At 38.1% G+C, this 19,305-nt stretch overlaps 1 protein-coding gene and 1 pseudogene across 5 annotated transcripts in view; one reads left to right on the forward strand and one right to left on the reverse strand.

Moving 5' to 3' along the window:
• Positions 1–19,305, forward strand: part of Galnt13 (polypeptide N-acetylgalactosaminyltransferase 13) — a 617,871-nt gene that overhangs the window by 116,739 nt on the left and 481,827 nt on the right. The window lies entirely within an intron of this gene.
• Positions 14,220–14,361, reverse strand: LOC115030524 (annotated as a pseudogene).

Genomic DNA, 19,305 nt, shown 5'->3' on the forward strand with positions numbered 1-19,305 from the left:
ATTGATTCCCTGTGCTTTTGGGAGTGGTTAACCTCTTCAGGTTGAAATTTTCATTCTACTGCTTTTTGTAATGTTTGGTTTTTATGTAGATATTATTTAAATGCTGTTTTATCACATAATCCAGTATGTAATTAACAGTTTACCTGGGTTTAATGCTATGAGCTAACATCTGTGTTCTTTAAGAGTTTGTAGAACACCTGCCCAGTCTTTTCTCCATTTTAGATTTATAATGTGCTATCCTAGTATATTTGCCTTAATATGTTATTTGTTCATTTTCTTTGTCATTTTTAATATTTTTTGTTTGTTCTACACACTTAGTGTTATGAATTTTATGTGCCAAGAAGAATTCCTTTTCTGAATCATTCTATTTGGTGTTATGTATGCTTCTTGTACCTTGATAGACATCTTGTTTAGGATGGAAGAATTTTCTTCTATGATTCTGTTGGAAACATTTTCTATACACTTGGCCTCCTTTCTTTAGCTTTCTCTGTTCTTATTATTCATAGATTTGGTCCTTTCACATTGTTTCAGATTTCTTGGATTTTTTTGTGTTTTTTTTTATTAAGATTTAATATTTTCTTCAATAGGAGTGACTATTTTCAACTTTATAGGCTTAATTTCAGTGCCTAAGATTCTTTCATTTCTTATATTCTGTTGGTCATCCTTGTCTCTTAGGTTCTATTTGAATACCTAAATTTTTCATTTCTACATTCCCTTCAGATTGGCTTTACTTTACTGATTCTATTTCCATTTTCAGGCCCTGAACTGTTTTATTCATTTTCTTATACTCTTTCTTGCTATTTTCATTGATTTAGTTAAATTGTTTATTTATTTCCCCTTTAAGGACTGGAATCATAAATGCTTTCTTAAGGTCTTTGTCTTGGGCCAAAGAGATGTCTCAGTGGTTAAGAGCACTAACTGCTCTTCCAGAGTTCCTGAGTTCAAATCCCAGCAACCACATGGTTACTCACAACCATCTGTAATGAGATCTGATACTCTTCTCTGGTGTGTCTAAAGACAGCTACAGTGTACTTATAATAAATAAATAAATAAATAAATAAATAAATAAATAAATAAATAAGTAAATCTTAAAAAAATAAATAAAAAGGTCCTTGTAGTATTCTTCTGCTATGTTGCATTTCTCAGGGCCTCTTGAAATAGTGTTGCTGTGCTCTGGTGGGGACATACCATCCTAGTTATTACTGATGCTGATTTTATCCTTCTATCTAGGTATTTGGGTTCAGGATGAGTGTAAGCTAGTTGCTGATATTTGATTTTGTCTTTGTTAGTGGAAGTTTTATTCCTTGGTTTCTGTTGCCTTTTCTTTCTTTCTTTCTTTCTTTCTTTCTTTCTTTCTTTCTTTCTTTCTTTCTTTTTTTCTTTCTGACTTTCTTTCTTTCTTTCTTTCTTTCTTTCTTTCTTTCTTTCTTTCTTTCTTTCTTTCTTTCTAGTATCATATGACTGTGTGCTGCCTGGTAGGGAATCCTTCTGTGATTCTTTCAGGTGTAACCACTGGGAATTCTAATTACAATGTTTCTAACTATTGGTAGCTGATACTTAGAAATGGGATGAGTTAGAGGTGGCATGTTGAACTGGTCTACTATAGGCTGAAAAGCATGGTCTTCTAGTAGATCTGTTTAGTCTCATGGGAATGGGGCAGTCTGCTACTTCTGGTGAGGAGATTGAGGAAGTGTATTTGGGAAAAAGGAAGGAAAGTAGTTTGCCTGTCTGCCTTTCTGGTTTACAAGCTCTCTGTCAGGTTGGTTGGAGGTATTCCAGGGAATGCCTGCTGGAGTGGGGGCCTGAAACAAATGGATAAATGAGCCAGAATTTTGAGAAGGGAATATTCATTATCCTCTGAAGATGAAGGGGGTACAGTGTAAGGAGATCTATTAGCAGGTGTTTTTCTACAGGTGTGGGTGAAACTGGAGGATTAGCGGTGTGATGCAAAGATAGACAGCCTCTAGGTAGCCTCCCTACTTCAGTGGACTGCTGGCTGGTATATGCCCAGGGAATGCCTGCTGCAGCTAGGGGCTGGAATGAGATGTGTAGGTGATTGTGGGAACAAGATAGAGGATAAGATCTGGTTAGTCTATTGGTGATGGGGCAGAGAAGAGGGGAGGGTGCAGCAGATGGTAAGCTATAGAGTTAGAGAGGAGACTGTGAAATTGCATATGGAGGAGAGGAGTGAGAGGTTAAGATCTACATTTAGCCTACTGCTTCCCTGGATCCTGTGGTGTGTGAGTTCCCAGAGAGTGATCCTAGTGCTCTGTAGAAAGCCATCAAATAGCTCACCTAGAATACCAATGGAGTTCAGCAGCAATGTGCATAAATGGAAGAATAGTATGAGACAACAGTGAAAAGCTGAGTGAAAGTTAGCTTGTGAAATAGCATGCTGTTCATAGTATAATTTCAGCAAAGTTCCATCTCAAGTACCAAGGAAAAACACCAAGCAATATTAGCAGTGGAGAAACAAGGCAATAATAAATGATATTGATATGTTCCCATCTAAAAATTACTATAGATATTATTTGGAAATAAGTTTATAGTTACATAGAAAAGCATGAAAACTAATGCAGTAGATTTTACAATACAGTTTGAACTTAGAAGAAGTTAGTGTTGAGAGGTGCAAGAACTTAAGATCCATTTATACACACGTTGATTAAGCCCAGGGACAGTGATTGAGTGAAGATTGACTGAGCAGGAGGCATGTAGTAAGAAATAATTCTCTAACTTAAGTAAATGTATCAATGATAGTTCATTTTAATAAAATTCGTGTAGCAATTACACAGAAATAAAAAAGAAGCAATACTTGTGAAGTAGGAGTTTTCTTGCCCTAGATTGGAGAGGCTCATAACCCACATCATGCAGATGGCTTTAGAAAATAAAATGAAAACTATTCTGGAATATTGTGAGAACAAAATTGAGTCTCCATCTTGGAATGAATTGATTTCTTAGGATGCTATTGCTGTGAAGGGACAGTGAGACACAGCAACACTTAGAAAATGAAAGCATTTAGTTGGGGCTAGCTTACAGTTCAGAGATTTAGTCCATTGTCATGACAGGAAGCCTGGTAATGCACAGGCAGATATGGTGCTGGAGAAGGAACTGAGAGTTGTACATCTGAATTGGCAGGGCGCAGGAGAAGAGAGTGACAGTGGGATGGCTTGAGCATTTGAATCCTCAAAGCTAAGCCCCCAGTGACACATTTCTCCAACAAGGTCACACCTGTGCAATTCCTTAAGGGCCTATGGGGGCATTTTTATGCAAACCCACACAGATGAACACTAAACAATAATTTGCCCTGGCCTAAGCATGAAAGACACGGTCTTTGGATTGAAATATCTAACAGCTCTAGTGGATAGATGCTATCTGTTTAAGTATATTTAGACCTAAATTAGTAGAGCCTAACCTTGCATTTCATTTTTTAAAATATTTGTTTATTTTTTATTAGATATTTCCTTTATATACATTTCAAATATATATCCCGAAAGTTTCCTATACCCTCCCTCTGCCCTGATCCCCTACCCATCCATTCCCACTTCTTGGCCCTGGCATTCCCCTGTACTGGAGCATATAGTTTGCAATACCAAGGGGCCTATCTTCCCAGTGATGGCCGACTAGGCCATCTTCTGCTACATATTCAGCTAGAGAAAAGAGCTCTGGGGTACTGGTTAGTTCATATTGTTGTTACACTTATAGGGTTGCAGACTTCTTAAAAGCAGTTTGAGTAGAGTGATTCATGGTGAGGGGGGAAGTTGGGATTTCTATTATTGTAAGGGATTCTAGGAAGAACTGTACTCCAAATGAAATTCTTGTCTCATAGTTGATGTTTAACAGAACTTGCTCCCTTTGTTTATGCTACCAGATTGTTCCAAACTTACATTTAAATTGCTTTCTGCAGAAAATGATTCTATGAAATCTTTCATTTAGTTTCATAACCAGTATTGTTTCATCTTTTTGTTACAGTGTTAAGTTTAGAGGGCTACCAGGGTACCAGCATTGAAGTATCTAAAGAAAAGCAGCTAGGGGAGGTGGGGGGCATGGACCAGGAATTGCAGTATTTTCAGTTGGCAAATCACAAGTGGATACATATCCAGGGTACAATGTAATTATAGCTATGATGAAATAAATTAAGGTAACATAGTCATTACATAATTTACCTATTAGTTTTATACTATAACATATAACATTTAATTTTAGATACTTTGAAGTATATGTTCTTGTTGAATATAAAGACTCTAGGAGACAATAGTTTGAAAATCTTTTCTCCTGAGACTTTGTATTCTACCCAGCAACACCCCATTTCACACCTGCCACCAGGCAGAAGTAACCAATATCCTACTCCACATTTTGTGTTTGATTGGTTATGACCCCACGTGTAAGTAGGCATAGTCAGTACTTTTATTTCTGTTACTGGTTTACTTTGCTTAGCATAGCATCCTTAAATTTGATCAATATTATCACAAATAATGGAAAATTTAACTTCTTAATGGATACGTAGTTTCTTAGATTAATTGTCTTGTTGATTGCTGTGGTAAATTTGGCTCAAGTAAATTGCAAATTAATGCAGAAATGGTTAATTTTGACTCATAGATTGAGAGTGGAGTTCATATATACTTTTAGGAAGGATTTCATATAAGATGGCCCAGCACCTGCAGAATTTGTGAATATTGTACAATACTGACACAGTAGGGTCACACTGTCTGTCCTGTCCATCCTTATGTTTCTTTAAAAGCTTGATTGTAAGTACAAAAAATGTGAAGAGTAATGACGGAAATAATACCTGCAGGTGTGTTAATATGCTCTTCGAATGCACACTCTTTCAGACAAAGAAAGGAATAGATGTAAATTTGCCACAAGCTGATAATGTTACCTCCAGTTTGAGTAAGATGATGTTTAGCTGCAAAAAATGAACCAAACAATCTATGGGTAAAACATACTTTTGAATACAAAGCTGGTATAAATAATTGTTCTTAGTGCACACACACAAACACACACACACAGATAATGAGAGAGAGAGAGAGAGAGAGGAAGATGGGAGTGTGTGTACAAAGAGCACATACCACATTTGTATTTAAAAGTATGCTTGTATGCTTTACATTCATATAATGGGTTGTCCATGTTCAGAATAACAAATTTTGGAAGTAGTGACATGGCTGCTCCATGCATTGCAAGCATGAAGACTGGAGGTTGATTCTCAGCACCAACACAACAAAGTATGGTGGCTCTTGCGGGCAGTCCTAGACCTGGGAAAGAAAAAAACAATAGGATCCCTGGAACTTGATGCCAGCTCACCTTTCTAGGTCAGTGAGCTCAAGATTCACTGGAAGACTCCATCAAAAATTAGGTGTAGAATAATTGATGAAGACACCCTGGATACAAATATCTGCATATGCACTCACATGTGTGCCACACATACACTGCATACATAATAACACAATATATTAAATCCATGTACTATAAGGGGGAGTTATAATAAATAAATGAGAACCTAGAATGCATTTTCACTCCTTAGAAAAAAATCTTTGGCATGTACTACAGAATTGATAATAAGCCAATGGAGAATGAAGAACTTCAGCAAAACTTATTACAAGTGAGAAATGATTATTGCAACAATCTGTCAAGACCATATACAGAGGCTAGGCTTGCATCCCCCACCCCATTTGAGGGATGGGGCCACCCACCCATCTCCAAAATTTTAACCCAGAATTGCTCCTGCCTAAAGGAAATACAGGGACAAAGAGTGAAACAGAGACTGAAGGAAAGACCATCCAGCACTGCACCACCTGGGGAACTATCCCACATGCAGACACCAAACTCAGACACTATTGTGGATGCCAAGAAGTACTTGCTGACAGGAGCCTGATATAGCCATCCTGAGAGGGTCTGCCAGATCCTGAACAATACAGATACAGATGCTAGCAGCCAACCATCTGACTAACCACAGGGACTCCAATGAAGGAATTAGGGGAAGGACTGAAGGAGCAGAAAGGGTCTTATCTGGCATCAATGGGAGGGGAGGCCCTGTGAAGGCTTGATGCCCCAGTGTAGAGGAATGCTAGGGCAGTTTGGTGGAAGTGGGGTGGGTGGGTGGAAGAGCACCCTCATAGAAGCAGGGTAAGGGGGGATAAGGGGTTTACATAGAGGAAACCAGGAAAGGGTATAACTTTGAACAAATAAAATATCCAGTTTTAAAAAACTATATGTTTGATTTTTAGGATGACAGTTGTTATATATCCCAGGATCATAGCACTCAAACAAGTGTTAAAGGTAGTGATGAAGCAAGACTCAGTGAAGCATCTAATATGTCTGTCCTAGGCATGCAGCAGACAGAGAATAACTAAGTTTTTTTTTTCCTGTAGTTTCAAATGGAAGCAAACCAATATGTTGGGAAATAGTTGTGCAAATAGTCGCAACCATTGTTTCAACATTTGATGAGCAGATTGGAACACAAAATTGGCTATCAGCCTACAGTTTAAGTACTCCGTAGGAAAACAACTGAAGCGAGCAAATTGACTTCCATTTGGGATGGGTGCCCAGTGTTCTAAATAAACTTGCTTGTGGTAACTTCCGAATCACTGGGGCCATATGTTCCTCCTGACCTTTGGTAAATAGAGCAAAGAGACGCAGGACATCTTGAAACAAAAACCACCCTCAGGCTTTTACTCAGCAAAACCTATAAAACACTCTAAAATTTGTTCAACTAGAATGAATCTAAGCAAACTTTCTTAGAACTTGAAGCAGTTCTGGCGGATGATCAGAACATTGTTGTAAATATTATGTATACCACCCTAGCAAACCATGATTGCTCAGGGCATAAAGGTAGAAAACACTAAGAATCTGATTTTCCCTAAGGACTGAGCCTGAGTTGGCAGAGAAAGGTATTGGGAACTGCTTCATTCAGATCCACGAGGAGCTAGGATACTGCACTGGAGAATGTAAGACTGGTTTACAGGTAACAAAGGAAAATAGTGCACCTATTTAGAGATGCACATCAAAGAAGAGCATATGGGCAAAAGCTATGCACAGAACATGTGTTTTTCCCTCATGTTTCAGACACTGTTTCTTAAAAGAGTAAATTATCATTAAACCACCGTTATGCTACTCCACAAGCAAAGCATAAAAGTGGAGCTATTAATACAGATTTAAGGCTTGTGTGTTAATGACAAGAAGATAGACCTGCCTTCCCAATGGTGGTATGTTGCTTAATAACGAACTATCTAAGAGGTAGTTTTTTGTCCACTTAGAGTGGACCTGACAGTTTCTCGCCACATAGTAAATTAGCAGCTGAGTAAAGGAAGGAGTACAAGAAGAACAAGAAAACCAATTTAAATGAAGACTCACATAGAAGTGTTTAAAAACATAATCATCAACATTGAATGGTGTTAATGAGTGGAGAACGACGTACTAATGTTCTACTAATTGCACATAGAAAGAAACTGCTCCTAAGTTCTAGAGTCATAAATTAGTAATCTCCTAGCCCTTACTAGAAAAAAACTTCCTTTTTGCAGTATATGGAAGTTTATGTAGAGACCAACAGTCAGCCTAAGTGCTAGGGTAAGGGAATAAGACATCATCATAGAATGCATTAGTTTCCCCAAATAACAGGAGCTCACACATGAGTATTTCCTTTGTAATTTCACACTCCCATAATTTCAGGTGTTTTAGCTCTTAGTGAGACATCTAGATCACACACACACACACACACACACACTCACATGGACACGGACACAAACACATACACTCACTTGCCCATCATGGTTTAGAGACAATCATGGAAGAGTGGAAAGATTGTAAGAGGCAGAGGGAGTGCATACCTGTGGTGAAGTGGATTTGCCAGATCTGACAGTACAGTTGCAGAAATGAACTTACAATGACTAACAATACATTCATAAGGCTTGTACAAGATCAAATCAATGAATCCCTGGATGGATATGTATGATACTCATACAAGAAGTTGATGGCTAGTGGGAGAGGAAGAGTTTGTTTGCTTAACTAATTTATTTATTTTTTAAAGATTTATTATTATTATATCTAAGTACACTGTAGCTGTGTTCAGATGCACCAGAAGGGGGCATCAGATCTCATTAATGATAGTTGTGAACCACCTTGTGGTTGCTGAGATTTGAACTCAGGACCTTTGGAAGAGCAGTCGGTGCTCTTAACCACTGAGCCATCTCTCCAGTCCTATTTATTTTTTTATACTCCATATTTTATAAACCCTCATTCATCCTCTGACTGCTCCACATCCCACACCTCCTCCCTACCTCCTTGTCTCCATGTGATTATCCCCACCCCACCACCTCACCTGACTTCTAAATTCCCTGGGCCCTTCAGTCTCTTGTAGGTTAGGTACATCACCTCTAAATGAACACAGACCTGGCAGTACTCTGCTGTATATGTGTTGGAGGCCTCATATCAGCTAGTATATGCTGCCTGTTTGGTGGTCCAGTGTTTGAGACATCTTGGCGGTCCAGGTTAATTGAGACTGCTGGTCTTCCTACAGGGTTACCCTTCTCCTCAGCTTCTTTCAGCCTTCCCTAATTCAACAACAGGGCTCACCTGCTTCTGTCCAGTAGTGAGAAAAAACTAAATAACCTGCCCATTTTCTAGTAGATGATTCCATACTACACAAATATAGAGAATGAATTGGATCAAAACATAGTATATACATGCATGAATATCAACTAAAATATTTAATTAAAAAGTGAGAATCGTGGATCTGGTTTTGTCAATGTCTGAGTGCATCATTTTGGAACTGTGAAGCTTATTAAATACTCCTACTTTCAGAAGGGCAGACTTGTACTTAATGACTTAAGAAGAAAGAATCAGTGTGCTCTCTAATTTTTAGAAACTATGGGAGTGTGAAATTACAGAGGGAATACTTCTATCAGAGCTACTATTATTTCGAGAAACTCATACTTTCTAATATAATGTTTTATTATTTTGTTTTGACCCTCTCTACATATTTATGCTGTATTATTAATTTGTAAGTTCTAAATATCTAGCCACAGCATTTCCTACTGTGCTTATTTATGTATTTAACCACCATGTCTTAAAAGTACTAGAAACAAAACAGTGGTAGTAGCCTTACATTTGAGCATCTTCTACACCTGTAAATAATTGTGTGTTGAGAAAATATACTTTTTAATTTTATTAATTCCTATGGAAATGCTCAGTTATAAGCTGTACATTTCTTATGTCAGGACATGCTAAATTCCATATACAGAAATTCTTAAAATTTGCCTTAGTCATGGAAATGTATCTAAATTTAAAATGCAATTGGAGCAGATAACTAATGAAACAGCTGTTTTCACATAGTCACTGGGATGTTCATATGGATAAAATCAAGTTCAAGCTGAGCACTGCAGCAGCTATTGTACCATGTGCTCCAAGCTTCTAGATTTCTACCCTGTATGCTGTCTCATAGGTCTACCACAATCTCATGGACCTCTCTGTTAGGTTTTGAACAAACAAAATGCATTTCAGAGTGTTATCATTGGTCTGTATAAACAATTATAGCAGCTAACAAATATTTTCTTTCTTTTTTTTTTTTAACGAAAGGAATTAGAAAAAGCTGATGGGATCTGAGAGCAGCCTCATTTTGCTTATTGAAGAACTAGGTATTTTCCTCAAGGGCACAGACATAATCTAATGCTTATCAGGGTTATCTTGCTAATCTCCCATCCCTTTAATGCTGTGTTTCCTTCCATTGTTAAATTACTAAAGTTTTCCAAATGTCTATATGATATAAGACATTGTGAAATCTGACAAGTCGTAGTCTGCAGAAACATTGATTTGACTAACAAATGGGAATGTAAGTTTCTGTGTGAAGTAAGTAATATTAAGAAAGCTAGAGTTGATATATAATTCTAATATAATTTATATTCATACCAAATTTGTAAAGCACAGAAAAATTTTGTAGCTAATTTTAATACGAAAGATTTCAGCTACTGATTTGGTGAAGTTACAATTTACCAAAGTTACTTACATTCTATAAATTAATTCTATAATATAATTACATAATACATAATTCTATAATATAATTCATACATAATACATAATATATAATTCTATAATATAATTACATTCTATAAATATAATTCTATAAATTAAAAGTCACTTTATCCTATAGAGCTGTAAGTTATATAGTAGAAAAAATAATACTGAGTGTATAGGCTGACCATTCAAGCTGTGTTAGTGAAAGTAAAATGAAGTCTCTCAAATTTTATTGCAATAATATGATGCTATTCTATTGGTGGATTTAATGATAAGCATTGCAGGATGCAAAATTTTTCTTTCTAAAAATGTGTTCCTTATATAGGAATGATCCTATTTAATTACTCAGGATTAAATAAGTATGACTTAGCATTTGCATTTTCTAAAACCATTCCTTTCCTTCTGGATCTATTATAGAATACTGTAATCCAAGAAAGTTAAAGGAATAAGCTTGCATACATCTATAGAAGATATAAAAAGCCCATAGATTTTATATTACGTCTATATTTCATATTATTTGCATATAAATTGACTTATGATCAGTTTCAAATTTGAGAAATTGGCTTATATACTTATACATCTATTTTGAACTATTTTTATATATTTTAAAGCTGTTTTGGTAACTTGATTAAAATGTAGATGCCTAAATTTGTTTTCATTATACAGTTTAAAATTTAAAACAGTTTATTTTAATTATAATGTATTTTATAATTTTATTTTTTACTAATCCAAAAACAGTTCTGATTCATATATACAAATAAACACTACTGCATATTCATTTGGAATCAAAGAAGTATTACATATAACTTAATATAAATAAGATGCTATTCTTTCACAGGCATGCAAGTATTTTCAGTTATTTCATTGTCAACTTTTTCATTTCCTTTTAATGTTGTTGAATACAAAGTCTTTTGTTTACCTTTGATTCCTCTGTCTTTGATAGAATTCCATTCGTGTCTTAGTAGTTTTTTGCACCTTCTGCTGCAGTAGTATAATAAAACAATATTTACCTCTAATAGCACGACTATCAGAAAAGGGGATAGATATTTAACTTTTCAACCCCACTCATTCCCCTCTCCCTTTGTACCTGCTATCCACCCTTTCAGGCTTCCCCACTACATCGAAAACAATCTTGTGTAAGCTATAGTGTGTCACAGTGTGTTCCATAGAATATCCTTTGGTCCAAATATCTTTTCTTGCAAATGGTCATTGCAATGACTGGTTGGTCTGGTTGAGACTTCTGGCTTCTGCTACTTTATCGACATTGGAACCTCACTGGGATGCCTCTCAGATATTCTGTTGTTACACTGTGTCATGGAGATCCTGCCATGTTATATCTCTAGGACCTGCCCCTTCATGTTCTCTAGCAGTTCACCCATGGGGTAGGTGTTGAGGTAGGAAAACTTAAAGCCTTGAATCTGGGTTGGTCAGACCACTGACTCTCCAGCTCTACTAGTCTGGGTGGTAGGTCACCCCAACAAACCCAATATCCATGTCCAGATCTGTCCTGCTGCCTATGCAAGGTGCATGGCTTGCTTTCCCTGGTGTTGTTGCCTGTAAAGGACATGGCCAGTTCTACCACCATGGGTGGCAATGGACAAGGGATAAACAAGGGAGGGAAGGAGGGCATCTCTCCTTCACCTATGGCACTAAACTGCAACAAGAAGTAGGGCAGGCTTTCCTATGATCACATTCTTTTTAGATATTTTCTTTATATACATTTCAAATTTCAAAGGCTATTCCAGAGTTCCCTATACCCTCCCCCGCCCTGCTCCCCTACCCACCCACTCCCACTTCTTGGCCCTGGCATTCCCCTGTACTGGGGCATATAAAGTTTGCAATACCAAGAGGCCTCTCTTCCCAGTGATGGCTAACTAGGCCAACTTCTGCTACATACGCAGCTAGAGACAGGAGCTCTGGGGGTTTCTGGTTAGTTCATATTGTTGTTCCACCTATAGAGCTGCAGACCCCTTTCAGCTCCTTGGGTGCTTTCTCTAGCTTCTCCATTGGGGAGCCCTGGGTTCCATCTTATAGATGACTGTGAGAATCCACTTCTGTATTTGCCAGGCACTGGCATAGCCTCATACAAGACAGCTATATCAGGGTCCTTTCATCAAAATCTTGCTGGCATATGCAATAGTATCTTGGTTTGGTGGCTGATTATGGGATGGATCCCTAGGTGCGGTAGTCTCTGGATAGTCCATCCTTTCGTCTTAGCTCCAAACTTTGTCTCTGTAACTCCTTTCATAGGTATTTTGTTCCCTATTCTAAGGAGGAACGAAGTATCAACCCACTGGTCTTCCCTGTTCTTGATTTTCTTGTGTTTTGCAAATTGGGTATTCTATGTTTCTGGACTAATATCCACTTATCAGTGAGTGCATATCTAATGACTTCTTTTGTGATTGGGTTACCTCACTAAGGATGATATCTTCCAGATACATCCATTTGTCCAAAAATTTCATAAATTCATTGTTTTTAATAGCTGAGTAGTACTCCATTGTGTAAATGTACCACATTTTCTGTATCCATTCTTCTGTTGAGGGGCATCTGGGTTCTTTCCAGCTTCTGGCTATTATAGATAAGCTTGCTATGAACATAGTGGAGCATTTGTTCTTATTACCTGTTGGAACTTCTTCTGGGTATATGCCCAGAAGAAGTATTGTTGGATCTTCTGGTAGTACTATGTCCAATTTTCTGAGGAACCTCCAGACTGACTTCCAGAGTGGTTGTATAAGCTTGCAATCCCACCAGCAATGAAGGAGTGTTCCTCTTTCTCCACATCCTTGCCAGCATCTGCTGTCATCTGAATTTTTGATCTTAGCCATTCTGACTGATGTGAGGTGGAATATCAATTTTATTTTGATTTGCATTTCCCTGATGATTAAGGATGTTGAACATTTTTTCAGGTGCTTCTCAGCCATTCGGTATTCCTCACTTGAGAATTCTTTGTTTAGCTCTGAACCCATTTTAATGGGGTTATTTGAATTTCTGGAGTCCAGATTCTTGAGCTTTTTGTATATTTTGAATATTAGTCCCCTATCGGATTTAGGGTTGGTAAAAATCCTTTCCCAACCTATTGGTGGCCTTTTTGTATTATTGACTGTCTTTTGCCTTACAGGATATGCTCACACTCTTAAGACCTGCTCACCTGCAACCCCCATGGCCAAGGCCAGCTCTACTGTGCTGCCCAGGTGAGATGGAGGGATCACTCTACAAAGTGCTGCAGCTGTTGAGAATCAAGGGCCAATTTTATAGGTGGTAAAGTGTGTGAGTATGGGGAGATGGCATCTCTTCCTCCCTCATGTCACCACACAGCCATTAAATAGTAGGAGTAGCTCTCCCCTCTCACACCCTCAGGTGGGCTAGCTTGTACCTCTGCCACTAGGTCATCTCCACTGTGCTACTGAGGCAGGTGCAGGGCTTGCTCTCACAGGTAATGCCAATGAGGGTAGCGCGAGTTCTCCTGTTCTCCTGCCCCCCCTTGGGGGGGCAGCTCTCCCAGGATGCCCAGGTGACATGTGGAACTAGTTTTCCACACCCTGCAGGCATTAACATGTCCCCAAGAAGCAGCTCAGACCATGGACATCCATCTGGTCATTGTTGGTAACAGACCCTCTGATGCTACATAGCCATGGACTCACATGTGAACTCTAGTGGCAGCACGGGCCAGAAATGCACTGTGTTCTCAGGTGGCATCTCTCGCTACTCACATCTTGATATTCCTCACTACCATTGAGTCTCCAGTTTTTCTCTCTCCTCTGTGACCACATCCTTCTGCTTCTCTTTCTCTTCCATTTCTCTACCACTCAATTGCTCATCTTAGTGGTGCCCAGGGTCATTGAGTGTCTGAGGTCATCCCAGGAATGGTTTTAAAAGTGCAATATCTTGCTCAAGCACTAGGCAGAAGTCATCGTGGTGATGAGCTGTCCTAGGACTGCACTGTGCCTGACTGGTGGTCACCTCAGGCTAGCTCCCTGTCCCTGCACCATGGCATTAGTCTGGTGGTCATCTCAGATTCACTACTTGCTTGGTCCATCCAAGTGCCAGTGGCACCATATGAGGGTCTTCTGTCTTAGACTCACTCCTGCCTGAAGCCTATAGTCCAAGGGTGGAAGGGGGGGGTAGTGTTTTCTCTGGCTTGTTTCATGCCCTGGGAACCTTTCAGTGATTGCTCAGTGCTGTACTGGACATCGTCTCAGGCTCACTTTCTTTCAAGGAATGTTAAGCTGCTATGTATGCATGCATATATTCACAGATAAGAACACTGAGCTTAGACATAGTTTCTCTCTTCCTCTTTGCCACAGATTGAAGCACATAACACACAGCAGCCACATCTGCAATGCTTTCCCTAGGGGCAGGGTAAAGAATATTTTCATACACTTCTCTTTCGAAAATGTGCCCCTTATTACAGGGAGTGAATCTTTACACAGTAATAAGGGAAAACACTATTATCTGGGTAATGGCTTTGTGATAACCAGCATTTTATACAGTACTTATGGCTCATACTCTTAAAATACTAAATCACTGAAAGATTGAATTCAATTATTGGTGTATTATTTATTTTGCAGTGCTGGAGGGTGAATTAGGACCCCATAAACACTAAGGAATATTCTACATCCAAGAGCTATCTGCAGACAAAAAATGAACTTGTTTTTTATTAAAATATTTCTTATTATGTATATTTATATTTATGTCGTACATATGTTTTATTTTTGTGATTATGTTACAATAACATCATTTTACCTCTTTTTTAATTGTTGTAGCATACAGGTAACCTTAACATAGTTTTAATGATATGAACTTTATATCAACCAGGGTGACCATCACTTTTTTATGTAAAAATTTATATTTAAATAAGCCTGTGAAATTCTTTGTGACCAAAGCTTATTAGTCCAGTATAAATCCTTAAAAAGGAGCTGCTTCCACTAAAATATAATGACAAAAATAGTAAATATTTTCATAGAAATTAGAAGTTTAGCTATATATGACAGACAAGAAAATTTAGTTAATACCCTTAGTGTTGTGTGGTATTATCAGTAAAATTTTTATCTGCTTATTAATAAATGTTCATTTTAAAATCTAACTTCTACATTAATCACAGATTTTACTCATTAAAATGAAATAACTTTCTTTTGAATTGTGTCATTATCTATGTTATCAGTGGTGTTCTAGACTTTGTGAATTGGTAGTAACCCTTTGTGACTGAGACCTTACAAAATCCCAGAGGCCTTTTTTGTTACTGTATTAGTGACTCACACTGTTGTAGAATGCTATATGACATTTAAAACAACATGCTAAAGTGTTAAAAATTAAATACAAAATAATTTATAAACACCTCTATATTTGTATGCCAAATAGTTATTAGGGTAAGAGGCACTTGAGACCTGGATGGAGGAAGAAGTGAAGGAGGGGAGATTGACATTCAATGAAAATGTTCTTTCTCTCCAATTGTCCATTTTCAAGTGACAGCTATAAGTCTGGAAACTAGGCAGGGCCTCAGGTTCCAGTTCTTTAGACCTCACTCAGCATGCACAACCCAGTGTTACTGAAGGCCCACGTCTTATTTGTCAGTGATGACTGCACATCTAAGCTAGTCTCCAATGTCCCATGCCCTAAATCATCCACTGAATGTGGGCAGATTGGTAACTATGATAATATTCTATGATTGTTACTTGTTTAGGTCGGAATATGTTGTTGAAAGCAGAAGTTATTGCTTTGGGATTGGTTACCTGAAGACTTAGATTTTTCAAAACGTACTTAGTTTATGATTCTTAATTATTTCAACCTCTCTTCTAGCACATTGACCAGAGGTAAGAGAGAAAGGTTAACAGAGAAGTGGGTGTGGCGACCTGTTTGGAAATAGTTTCTTTGGGTGATTTCACTCTGTTTTTAGGTCACTATCCCTCCAGTTTAATAGGACAGAATAAACATGAATTAGTAGAGGTGATTTTATCGAAAAAAAAAGAGCAGTCCTCCAACGAGTTAGCACGACTCAGCCAATGCAGCTAGAATTAGCTGGCATCCAGAAAGAAGTTTTTGGTGTAAAGACCAGTGAAGAACAGTGAAGAAGTGAGAACAGTGAACTCGGAAAGAGCAGCAAGGAGGGAAAGGAGTGCACAGAGTACCAAAGCCAGAGTATCCTATCACTGTTAGTGGGGTTCCACTTATATTCTTTCTAACCATTGTGCCTTGTCAAGTGTCTGTTTTCAGAAAAACATCAGATGTCTTCTCACAAGACAAATCCAGAAAAAAACAAATCACATGGCACAACTGAAATGTTTGGCTATGTGTGGTTATTGTTCTTTTGTTTTGTTTTGTTTTTGTATTATTTTATTTAAAAATTTTTACTGCATATTTTATTTCTTTACATATCATTACATGATATTTATTTATCCCCTTTCCTAATTTTACCCGCAGAAACCCTGTATACCAGGGGGACCCTTCCTGCTTCTATGAGGTTGTGCCCTCACCTACCCATCCACTCCATCTCCCTGCCCTCACATCCCCCTACACTAGGGCTTTGAGCCTTTATAGGACAAAGGGCCTCGTCTCCCTCTGATGTCCAACAAGACCATATTCTGCTACATATCCAGCTGGAACCATGGGTCCCTCCTTGGTTGGTGGTTTAGGCCCTGGGAGCTCTGGTTGGTTGATAATGTTCTTCCTATGGGGTTGCAGACCCCTTCAACTCCTTCAGTCCTTTCTCCAACTCCTCCATTGAGGACCCTATGATTAGTTCAATGGAAGGCTGTGGGCATCCTCCTCTATATATGTCAGGTTCTGGCAGAGCCTCTCAGGAGACAGCTATATCAGGCACCTGTCAGCAGGTACTTTTTGGCATCCACAATAGTGTCCACATTTGGTGATTATATATGGGATGGATCCCCAGGTGGGTCAGTCTCTGGAAGGCCTTTCCTTCAGTCTCTGCTCTACACTTTCTCTCTGTATTTGCTCCTGTGAGTATTTTGTTTTTCCTTCTAAGAAGGATCAAAGCACCCACACTTTGGTTTTTTTTTTCTTCTTAAGCTGCACATTGTGTGAATTGTTTCTTGGGTATTCCAAGATTTTGGGCTAAAATCCACTTATCAGTGAGTGAATACCATATGTGTTCTTTTGTAATTAGCTTATCTCACTCAGGATTAAGTTTTCTAGTTCCATCCATTTGTGTAAGAGTTGTATTAAGTCAGTGTTTTCAATAGCTGTGTAGTACTCCATTGTGTAAATGTACCACATTTTCTGTATCCATTCCTCTGTTGAAGGACATCTTATGGCTATTATAAATAAGTCTGCTATGAACATAGTAGAGCATGTGTCCTTGTTATATGTTGGAGCATTTTTAGTTATATGCCTAGGAGTGGTATAGCTGGGTCCTCATGTAATAATATGTCCAATTTTCTGAGGAACCGCCAGACTGGTTTCCAGAGGAGTTGTACCAGCTTGAAGTCCCACCAGCAATGGAGGAGTTGTCCTCTTTCTCTACATCTTTGCCAGCATCTGCTGTCCTCTTAGCCATTCTGACTGGTGTGAGGTGAAATCTTAGGATTGTTTTGATTTGCATTTCACTGATGAATAAGGATGTTGAACATTTCTTTAGGTGCTTCTCAGCCATTCGTTATTCCTCAGTTGAGCATTCTTTGTTTAGCTCTATACCCCATTTTTAATAGGGTTATTTGATTCTCTGGAGTCTAATTTCTTGAGTTCTTTGTATATATTTGATATTAACCCTCTATTGAATGAAGCATTGATGAAGATCTTTCCTCAATCTCTTAGTTGCTGTTTTGTCCTATTGCCAGTGTCATTTGCCTTACAGAAGCTTTGCAATTTTATGAGGTCTCATTTCTCAATTGTTGATCTTAGAGCATAAATCACTGGTGTTTTGTTCAGGAACTTTTCCTCTGTGCCTGTGTATTTGAGGCTCTTACCTACTTTCTCTTCTATTACTTTCAGTGATTCTGGTATTATGTGGAGGTCCTTGATCCACTTATACTTGAGCTTTGTACAAGGAGTTAAAAATGGATTGATTTGTATCCTTCAACATGCTACCCACCAGTTGAATCAGTACCATTTGTTGACAATACTGTTTTTCCCCCCACTGGATGTTTTTAGCTCCTTTGTGAAAGATCAAGTGACCGTAGCTGTGAGGGTTCATTTCTGAGTCTTAAATTCTATTTGATTGATCTTCCTGCCTGTCTCTGTACCAATATCATGATGTTTTTATCACTATTACTTTGTAGAACTGCTTGAAGTGGAGAATGGTGACTCCCCCAGAAATTCTTTTATTGTTGAGAATAGTTTTCACTATCCTGGGTTTTTTGGTATTCCAAATGTATTTGAGAATTGTTCTTTCTAACTCTATGAAGAATTGTGTTGAAATTTTGATGGGGATTGCACTGAATCAGTAGATTGCATCTGGTAAGATGATCATTTTTACTATATCAATCCTGCTAATCTATGAGCATGGGAGATCTTGCCATCTTCTGATATCTTCTTCCATTTCAGTCTTCAGAGACTTGAAGTTCTTGTCATACAGATCTTTCATTTGCTTGGTTAGAGTCACACCAAGGTATTTTATATTATTTGTGACTATTGTGAAGGGTGCTGTTTCCCCAATTTCTTTCTCAGCTACTGATTTGTTGGAGTTAATTTTATATTCAGGCACTTTGTTATATTCAGGCACTTTGTTGATGTTGTTTATCAGGTTTAGTAGGTCTCTGGTGGAATTTTGGGGGTCACTTAAGTATACTATCATATCATCTCCAAATAGTGATATTTTGACTTCTTCCTTTCCAATTTGTATCCCTTTGATCTACTTTTGTTGTTTAATTGCCCTTGTTAGGACTTCGAGTATTATATTGAATAGGTATGGAAGGAGAGCACAGCCTTGTCTAGTCCCTGCTTTTAGTGGGATTTCATCAAGTTTCTCTCCATTTAGTTTGATGTTGGCTACTGGTTTTCTGTATATTGCTTTTACTATGTTTAGGAATGGGCCTAGAATTCCTCATCTTTCCCTGAATTATTATTATTTTTTGAAGTAAAAGAAATGGCAAACAGATTTTTATTAGGTATTTTCTTCACATTTCTGAAATTTTCACTTCAGTTCCCAAATATGTTTTGTTTTGTTGTTGTTGTCATTGATGAGATAGGGCATCATCCAGTAATGTTGGCTGGCCTAGAACTCACTTTGTAGTCCAAGATTCTCAACCTTAGAGTGCTGATATTAGGGGCATGAGCTACCATGCCTGCCAGACTTTGCATTAATAACAAAGGAGTTTTCCTTGTAGAGTCTAAGCTATTCAGACAGAC

This window comes from Mus caroli, chromosome 2, assembly GCF_900094665.2.
Source record: "Mus caroli chromosome 2, CAROLI_EIJ_v1.1, whole genome shotgun sequence".
NCBI classification, from domain to species: Eukaryota; Metazoa; Chordata; class Mammalia; order Rodentia; family Muridae; genus Mus; species Mus caroli.